Raw genomic sequence first — 9,660 nt, 5'->3', positions numbered from 1 at the left:
AAGACCAGAGAGAAAATTATCCCATGATGACGAGGAGCTCACACGGCCTTGGCCATCATGCCACGCTGACGCACAAAGAACAACTCCCTCATCGCCTCACTCTGAGCCGATGAAAGCCACTCTGCAAACTCCAACTATGAGGAGTGTTTCGACTGTTGAGTTTTGACCCCACTTCTTCAGCAACAACTTTTTGTAGCCTGCTTCTCCAGCTTTTTGACTCTCATATTTGTCTCTGCCGCCAGCAGCCTGTCGCTTCGCCTGGGAACGACGTTGTCATTGCGCTGCCATGAGATGTGCAACATTAATCGAATCGAGCTGGTTTTGAAAATGAACTCTTGGACATGCCAATGACAACACTTATTTTTTGAAAAGAACTTGCAGGTGCGCTGCCTTTTCGTTTAGTAGGAAGCAAAGTCTAAATATTTGCATGATGGACAAAAGAGCAAAAAAGCAAAAAGTGTGAAAATTGAAGAAAATACAAGGCTATAAAGCTATTGGTTGTCCTCATGTGCTAGGCGATACATCTGTATATCATTGTTGATGTCTTGCAGTAGCTCCTGTGTAGTAGGTGCCTTGTTATCAAAGACTCGCTGACATCGTTCCTTCCACAAATTCCAAGCAGTGTAGGTTATTAGGCTTGCTCGCTGCTCCTCATTCCCTTGCCCTTGTGTTTTGATGATCTTGGCCCACCACTCTCGGCTGCCTGCATCCCTGTGACGCGGCCTGCAAATTTGGCCCGTCGAGGCGTCGACACTCACATATATTCGCCGTTGTGCTTGTGACCTGTTCTTCGCTGCAAATTTGGTACCCCTCCTGCACCGATTCGCTCTGCAAAAGAAGGCAAGGATCCGGCTGGCCCCTCCACCCGGTTTTGCTTTGGCTCAGCGGTAGGTGACACCACAATATTGGCCTCTAATAGCAGCTCATGGGATGGGATCCTCAAGGTCCGGCTGGCTCAGAACGACTCAGCTTGCTTATGACTATATATGGATGTATATTATATTCAAATACGGATAGTGTGAACCATACCGGATAGAATATAATTAGATATTTAATATTATAAAAATATATTATTTGAGTATTTGGATATTGATACAGTATCTAATGTTGAGTATCCGGACTTATACGAACAGATGAAGCACTCCTCGTTGTCCCCCGCCGAGGACGACGACGCCGGTTGACCTTAGCCTTGAGTTGGCGTTGCAAACCAACTTTCGCATCTGCCTCAAGGTAGCGGAGGTCGCCAACCTCTTCCGGAAGCTCGGGCTCAAGGGCCCCGATCGAGGACTTCACCATCCCGCTGGTCGTCTACGCCGTCGCTGTCATTGGATGATTTTGGAGTATTGGACAAGATTCATATGGTAGTGGACTGGACCGGACTGGGTATTCTATGCGTCGCAGTGGATTGGATCGGAAAGATGCCTCATTTTTGCTGGACTTGTTTTGGACTAGATTAATCAGACGACGAGGATGCTAATCTAGTTCCAGATATACCTAACGATCCAGCTCAGAATGACTCAGCTTGCTTACGGCCGGCTTTCCAGCTCCATGGCTCGCCCAAAAATGGCATTCAAATTTGTCTCCAGCTAGCTGCAACCTTTGGCACGTTGGTGGCAAGCCAGCTATCGCCTGACACCATAATGGCTAGTGCAAGCCCAGCTTTGCGACCGGCCGGCCAACCTCTGTTGGAAAACACTAGGGGATAGGATCGTATGTTCATGCTTCTGGGGTGGAACACACTAGGCATGTGATTTATATATATATTGTAAGACTTCTCCTCACTGGTCCGCCAACCTGCTTCTCGTTCTTTTTTTTTCAACGTAACTTCAAAAAAATGGCGTCTTCAGGAAAAAATCTCTCTGCAACCTTACTTCTAATTATCATCGTGGCCGCCGGTATGTATATGCACATGTATATGAACTGTTTGAAATATAAATGCCTCTCCTAACAACTTAAGTTTTAGCATTGAATTGACTAGTGTATGCAACATAATATAATATGTTGTTTTGATTAATCTTTCAGCTAATTAACCACACGTTCTTGCATGTGCTAGTATGTCCACTATGTTCAATGGCGAGGGATAACTGCGAGCAGAAGGAATGCCGGCACCTGAGCGGCAGTTATCAGGGACCGTGCCTTGGCTTTATTTGGGAAACATGCTCTGATGTATGCCAAGCTGAAAGCACGAATAACGCGTACGGAGATTGTGGCTGCGACTTCAAATGCTGGTGCTATACATGCATGTCGTAGTTTGTTGCTGTTCCCAGCGATCTGAATATCTGATACAGCCATGATGCAATGATCCCAGTCCGGTGTTTCTTATAAAAATAATTATCCGTTCCTAGCTCTTATGTAATAATATACACACTCCCTCGATATTCACAAATGAAGTCATTTTAAAGGCGGGACTGCTTACCACGGCAGGGAGAGCCACGTTCATCTCCGCCATCCCGTGCATGTTTCGATGTGCTGCGCCCTATCAGCCTGGGCCATTCAAGCCATCGACAAGCGACGACGGGGCTTCCTCTGAGCCCAAACTGACTCTGTGGCCGGAGGCAACTGCAAAGTTGTGTGGCAAGTGGTCTGCTCGCCACGGGACTTAGGCGGCCTAGGCTTACCAGACCTACCGGTGCTCGGCTTCGCGCTTCGCCTCCGCTGGGAGTGGATGCGCCGCACCGAACCAGAGTCGCCATGGGCGTCACTACCGGTCCGCGAGGAACGAATGGTCCAACGAATGTTCCGCGCATCAGTGAAGTTGGTTGTTGGCAATGGGGCCTCAGTTAGGTTTTGGACGGACGACTGGCTTCCGGCCGGTCCCATCTACTGGCTTCCAGGCGACGTGCACGCTCGGTTAGGGATGCCATTGCCAACCACCAGTGGGCCAGGGACACGTCGGGCGCGTCTACGACGGAGTTCATCGCCCAGTACTTGGCGATCTGGCACATGGTGAGCACCGTCCATCTACAACCCTTGGTGCAAGATAAGTTGCTGTGGAGATGGACGACGAATGGACATTACTCCAGCGCCTCGGCCAGGGCGTTCTTCATAGGACGAACGATGTTGTACGGGGCCAAGGATGTCGGGGCGGCCTCGACACCGCCCAAGGCCAAGTTCTTTTTTTGGCTAGCTCTCTACGGGCGTCTTTGGACAGCGGAACGCAGACGACGACATGGGCTACAGGCAGTTGACGAATGCGCACTATGCGACTAGGAACCGGAGACGACCGACCACTTGCTGGTGGCTTGTGTGTTCGCGAGGGAGGTCTGGCAACGCCTACTGTCCACCTTCGGCCTCGAACACCTTCACCCCTTGAGCGATTCAAGGCTGGCGGACTGGTGGCAGGCGAGCCGCGTCCTGCTCCCTCAGCAGTTCAGGCGAGGCTTCGACTCGCTCGTAGTGCTTGTCTCTCGGACATTCTAGAAGGAACGCAACGCCAGAACCTTCGACAACACCAGTTGCATGTCTACTCAGATCCTAGCGAAGGTCAGGGAGGAGGCGAACGCTTGGCTGCTGCAGGCTTCCGTGGCCTGGCTCCCTTCGGCGCGCTGCTCTAGTTCGCGTCCGGGCAATGCATGTAGCAAATCCATTTTTAGCTCCAGGTTCAATTCAATAGCGACGCCGTTTGAGCCGGCAATTTTTGTGTAGTGTTACTTAGCGTTTCAATGACATCTCACCATTGAACGCTAAGACTATATACTTTTCCCAACCTCTCTTAATGAAAAACGTGCAAGGCACGATTTCAAAAAAAAGTCATTTTAAAGGGTGAGATTGTTTTCAGATATGAAGTCGTTTTACATGCACAAACCGAAAAGTATTTTGGACGAGATTACCCGGCCGGCCCTATCGTTTATCCTGTCAACTGTCATCAAGTCCCGCCCATCAGATAGAGAGAGTCCCTCGCGCCGCGCATGGAAGCCAGCGGAGGCCGGCTCGCCCTAGGACGTCATGGCGAATTCCGTCGAGCCAGACTCCAACACGCCGCAGGATACGTACGGCGTCTCACCAAAACCCAGCGCCTTCCTGACTCCATCGTGCCGCAGCGCAGGATCGGACGTCGTGCCGGAGTCCGTCGAGGCATACTCCATCGCGCCGTAGGTCGTCGTCTCGCCAATATAACCCACTGCATGCCTTCCTCCTCGCCGGTGTCGCCGTCCGTACTACAGCGCATGCATGGTTGCCGATGCAGATACGCATCGCCAACGTACTGGAAAGGCAAGTCGCTGGACCAGATCCCCGCACACGGAAAGCTAAGTCGCTGAATCAGAGTAGTATTTGTTCGATCAAGATAGATGTCTCATGTGTATATACATCCATATTTGCGTAAGTAGCAAATCAAATCATGGCCATCAGTCCTCAATGAACTAACCAACCAAGCTGTGTTTCTTGAATACCCACTAACCTATAAGAGCAAACAAGGGGAAAACACCCCCGATTAATCACTCCTTGTTATATGCTAAATTCAGTCCAAAACAACTTTATTTATGAGGATGGAGTATATAGTTTCTTTTAAGGATGGGTTACCTTTGCTAGTTAAACATAGAGTAAAGTGCACACCGCCGACTGCCGATCCTTGAACTTGTATCACTATATCATTCGGTCTCTAAACTTGCAAAACTTCCATTTAGATATCTAAACAAGAGTCTCACTACAGTTTTATTAGGTCTCAGTACGGCCTCAAATTTATTTCCCTATGTTATTTGGGTCCAACACTATCAAAACGTTCACTCGTGGACACACCTGGTTGGTCAATTTGATGTTCCTCTTTGTCCGTCTCTCTCTCCGCCGACCCTTGTTGTATGTCATTGAGGCAAGGCCTCAAGCGACCATGCTAGCCTCCTCATCTACCGTCATCCACAGCGTGGAGGAAACCTTGGACACCCTCACAGGCATCCTCAGTGGCGCTCTTCCCTAGCTTCGTCACCGATGGCCTATGACCATGTGGCCACACTCAATGACCTCGACATCACCACCGCCGTGACAAGCCGAGATGCGTCTAGATGGATCTGGATCAGGCGATGACAATGACAACTTTTATCGATCGCTTCGCCAGCTCTACCACACATTCGGCATTCTGATCCAATGTCCCTGAGCTCCAGCTATCCGGGTGGCAAGGGGTGCCGACGGCCGAGGGCCCAAACGGAGGAGAGACTCAAGCTCAGATATATAGACCACTAGCCAGCCTAGTTGGCATTTCCGACTTTGTTTCTCAATTTTCACCGCGGCCCTCGGGCAGAGAGGAGGTAAGGATCCACGCTGCACTCGGACCGCAACTCGAGTTCACGACACACACACAGTCAGAGGCGATGAGCCGCGTTGCCACGGACTCATGGAGAGTTGGACTGCCAGAGCACGACGCACACGACGGTGGCGACCTGGCAGGTCTCCACGATGGCGACATCTTGATTCTCTCCTTCTTACGAATTGCAATCTCCGATCAGTTGTTTCACTTCATGCTCAAGTCCTTAGGTATTTTTTCCTTGTTTATTTTTTAATCCAAATTAATTATTTGTATAGTATTCTAGACATCTAGTACTTTGTACTCATATTGTGGTCGTTTTTTGTAGGTGGTAAAGGGTCAATTATGGCTTTTCTGTTGTTTTCTTCAAGATTTTCTGGGATAAAGTGAAAGAGGTGTTGCTTGAAATGCTCCAAGATCTTAGAACTGGGTGTTTAGATTTGTTTAGGCTCAATTATCGGATCCTAACACTCATTCCTAAGGTTAAGGGGGCTAACAATATTAAATAGTATAGACCAATATGTTTGCTCAACCGCCTCAACGTTGGTTTATAAAATCATCACTAAAACTTTTAACTTGAGGCTAAATAAGATCGCGAATAAAGTCATTAGCGCCAATCATTCTGCTTTTGTGCCTGGAAGATACATTCTAGATGGACTAGCGTGGTGATCCATGGGGTGTTACATGAGATGGCTAGTAAGAAGAAAAGTGGGATTATGTTAAATCTGGACTTTGAGAAGGCCTATGACATGGTCAGTTGGAGGTTTTTGGAAGAGGTGATGACAAAGAAAGGCTTCTCTAGTCTGTGGATACAGTGGGTTATGAAAGTTGTCTATGGAAGAAGAAGGGTTGCAGTAAATTTGAATAGAGATCTTGGTCAGTTATTCAGGAGCTATAAGAGCCTTAGACAAGGGGACCCTTTTTCACCTTTGCTTTTCAATTTAGATGTAGACTATTTTAGAAAGGGCAACTAGTCTTGCGTGGGGTCACGCCCTAACCTTGTAGAAGGAGGACCCACACATCTTCAATACGCTGATGATACAATCCTTTTCTTGGAATTCCAGAAAACCAACATGTTATGAACGACGTATAGTAATATGAAGTAAACGAAAATCAAACACAGCGAAGACACACGATTTACGTGGAAAACCCCTTCAATGCGAAGGGAAAAAACCACAGGCACCAACCGGCAACAATCTCACTATCTCAAGAGTTTTGGGTTACACGTCTATGGCGGCTTACAAGAGAATCAAGTCTCCATGAAACCCTAGCAAGGGCATATGTTGAAGAAGCCCGGCCAATATCCTGAAGTGAATTTGGAACAACTCCAACACAACATAGACAACCTCAAATTCCTTCTATTTTGCTTTGAAGATATGTCGGGTATGAAGATTAATTATAAAAAATCGGAGGTGTGTTTACTATTGATATTGATGAACTGAACACTACTTGTGAATGCCTTTAACTGCAAAGTGGGAAAGTTTCCCATGAAGTACTTAAAACTACCTATTAGTTTTAAGAGGTTGATAAAGGAAGAATTAAGTGGGTCCATAGGTAAGGTAGAGAAAAGGTTGAAAACATGGAAATGTAACCAGTTATCTCATGGTGGCAAAGCATTCTCATCGATTCAAATATCACAAGAATTCCTATGTACTCAATGGGTTTCTATTGGTTACAAGAAGGGACAAAAAAGAGATTTGATACTGCTAGAGGAAGATTCTTTTGGGAAGGAGTGAGCAACAAGAAGTATCATATGATCAAGTGGGAGGCTCTTGCCACTCCAAAGGACTTTGGTGGTCTGGGCTTTGCAGATACCAGAGCCATGAATACAGTGCTTCTTGCCAAATGGTGCCATAGGATTGATAGAGGTGATAGCAGCATGCCGTTGGAGGTGTTTAGGAAAAAATATCTCAAAGGACAAAGTGTTTGCCAAAGCAAAGTTAGAGGTGGATCTCAGTTTTGGCAAGGTCTAATGAAAGCTAGAGAGTGGTATGAAAGAGGTACTAGATGGGTGGTTGGAAATGGTCTAAAGATCAGATTTTTGGCAAGATGTGTGGATTGATGGGTTCCCCTTAAAGGTTAGATTTCCAAAATTATTTAGAATATGCAGACAACAGGACAGGTCTGTAAGAGAAATGTTTGAAGAAGAGTGGTATTTTGATTTTAGGAGGAACCTAGGTGAAGAAGACGTGGCTGAGCTAATCGAATTAGAAAGTCTTATAGAAGAAGTGGATATCTCAGAATCAAAAGACCAGTTGATAATTTGATATGGGATTTAGAGACATTTGGAAAATTCTCCAGCAGATCCTTATATAGGCTGATGTCTAATCCTGGTGAGGTAGATATCAGGATGAAGAACATGTGGGAGGTGAAACTGCAGTTGAAAATCAGGATTTTTTTTCTCTCGATGTTATGGTATACTGGATAGGGTGTAGATAGGAGAGCAACTGAAGAGGAGAAAATGGAAAGGATCTGAATTTTGCAAATATTGTGGCAAACTAGAAACTTTAGATCCATTATTCTTTAATTGCAATGTGACTCAAATTATCTGGGTATGGGTCAGGGTTAGCTTAAGGTGGGCTCAAAGACCGATTCTCTAACTAACTTCCAGGATATGCTGAATGCTGGTGAGATGGAGAGGTGCAGGAATGTAAACTTCTTTGTGTAGCTTGTGTGGCCTGGAGCGTCTGGAAAACTAGAAACTACTGGGTTTTCAATAACCGTTTGATTAAGTCGCCTAAATCTGTTGCTTATATGGCTCTGGATTTTATGGAACAGTGGAAGATGTTGCTCAAGAGGAAGGACCTACAGGTGATGGAAGTCGCCATTCAAGAGCTCCAGGAGGGACTCATCAGGGCGTGGTGATTGAAGGATGCTGAAGAAGCGTGGACTTCGAGTTACAAATTAAGCTGTTGGGCTTTTAGCCTATCTTTTGTTTGTCGTTTCTCTTTCTTGTTTAGTGTGATCTTTGAGTGTTGGGTCTGTAAACGCTGAAACTTAGCGCGTGCTTGGTAAGGCCTTGTTCAGATGCGAAATCTTTTTGGATTTCGCTACTGTAGCACTTTTATTTGTTTGTGATAAATATTGTTCAATCATAGACTAACTAGAGTCAAAAGATTCGTCTCACAATTTACAAACAAACTGTGTAATTAGTTTTTGTTTTCGTCTATATTTAGTGCTTCATGCATATGTCGCAAGATTCGATGTGACGAGCTTGAAAACTTTTTAGATTTTGGTGGGAACTAAACAGCTTTCAATACGTATAAGCAGGGAAACCTTAGTTCCCAGAAAATTTTGCAAAAATTTTCATATTTCCTGTCACATCGAATCTTTAGACGCATGTATGGAGTATTAAATATAGACGAAAATAAAAACTAATTGCACGGTTTGGTCGGAATTGACGAGACGAATCTTTTGAGCCTAGTTAGTTTATAATTGGACAATATTTTTCAAATACAAACAAAAGTGTTACAGTGTCGATTTCACAAAATTTTTTGGAACTAAACAAGGCCTAAAACGAAGACGGTGTTACTGCAGGCTTTGATTGCGCACTTGATGGCGTCCTTGACTGCAGGGGAGAGTGTCGCACATGGACGGCTCCTTGGCCTGATTCAACCGTCGGCCATGGATATGGATGGGAACGTAGAAGAGAGAGGATTGAGGCCGGCTGGAGGAGAGGGAAGGGGATGGCCTGCCTGGCAGTGACACAGAGAGGAGAGCACGTGGGCTAGAACAAAGAAATCAGTGGCGGAGCCAGGAATCTTTGAGAGCCTGGGCATGACAATACGCCGAGCTAACAGTGACAAGCAATGCACGTGAATATATTATATAACATACATATAAAATTAGGAAACCATAATAGATTCAAATTAAATATTCAATTAATTTTCCAGTACACAAGTTCACGACTTAGATAATGAAACAGAAAAGATAAATCTAAATGCTAATTGGTAACTACGGATGGCCACGACCGCGAACATGATTACGAGGCAGCTGCATCTTCCGACTCTTCAAGTTTTGAAACCGTCGAATAATAGTAGCTTCATCAAGTGAATTGAATAGTTCTCGCTCAATATAGCAGATCATCAAGTTGTTGAACCAATCATCAGCAATCCTATTGCGGGATTTAGACTTGATAGTCTTCATACATGAGAAAGCCCTTTCAACAGTTGTTGTTGACACCGGCACCAACAAGGCCAATTCAATGAGCTTGTAGACCAATGGAAAAAGCAAATGTTTTTCAGTTTCAACCATTTTCTGGGACAAACTTTCAATATCTTTGCAATTAGCAAAGGCAGCATGCCTCCTTACATGAAGAATATATGTCTCCAATTGTCCCCTTATGACTCCACGATCATGATTTGAGAAATCCTCAGCATAAATTTCAGCAAGCCGAGCAAGACTGTTGACATCAAAACTAGAGA

The sequence above is a fragment of the Sorghum bicolor genome, chromosome 4, assembly GCF_000003195.3.
Source record: "Sorghum bicolor cultivar BTx623 chromosome 4, Sorghum_bicolor_NCBIv3, whole genome shotgun sequence".
In the NCBI taxonomy this organism is placed as follows: Eukaryota; Viridiplantae; Streptophyta; class Magnoliopsida; order Poales; family Poaceae; genus Sorghum; species Sorghum bicolor.
The sequence above is the reverse complement of the archived record's forward strand: the minus strand, read 5'-3'. Positions refer to the sequence as shown.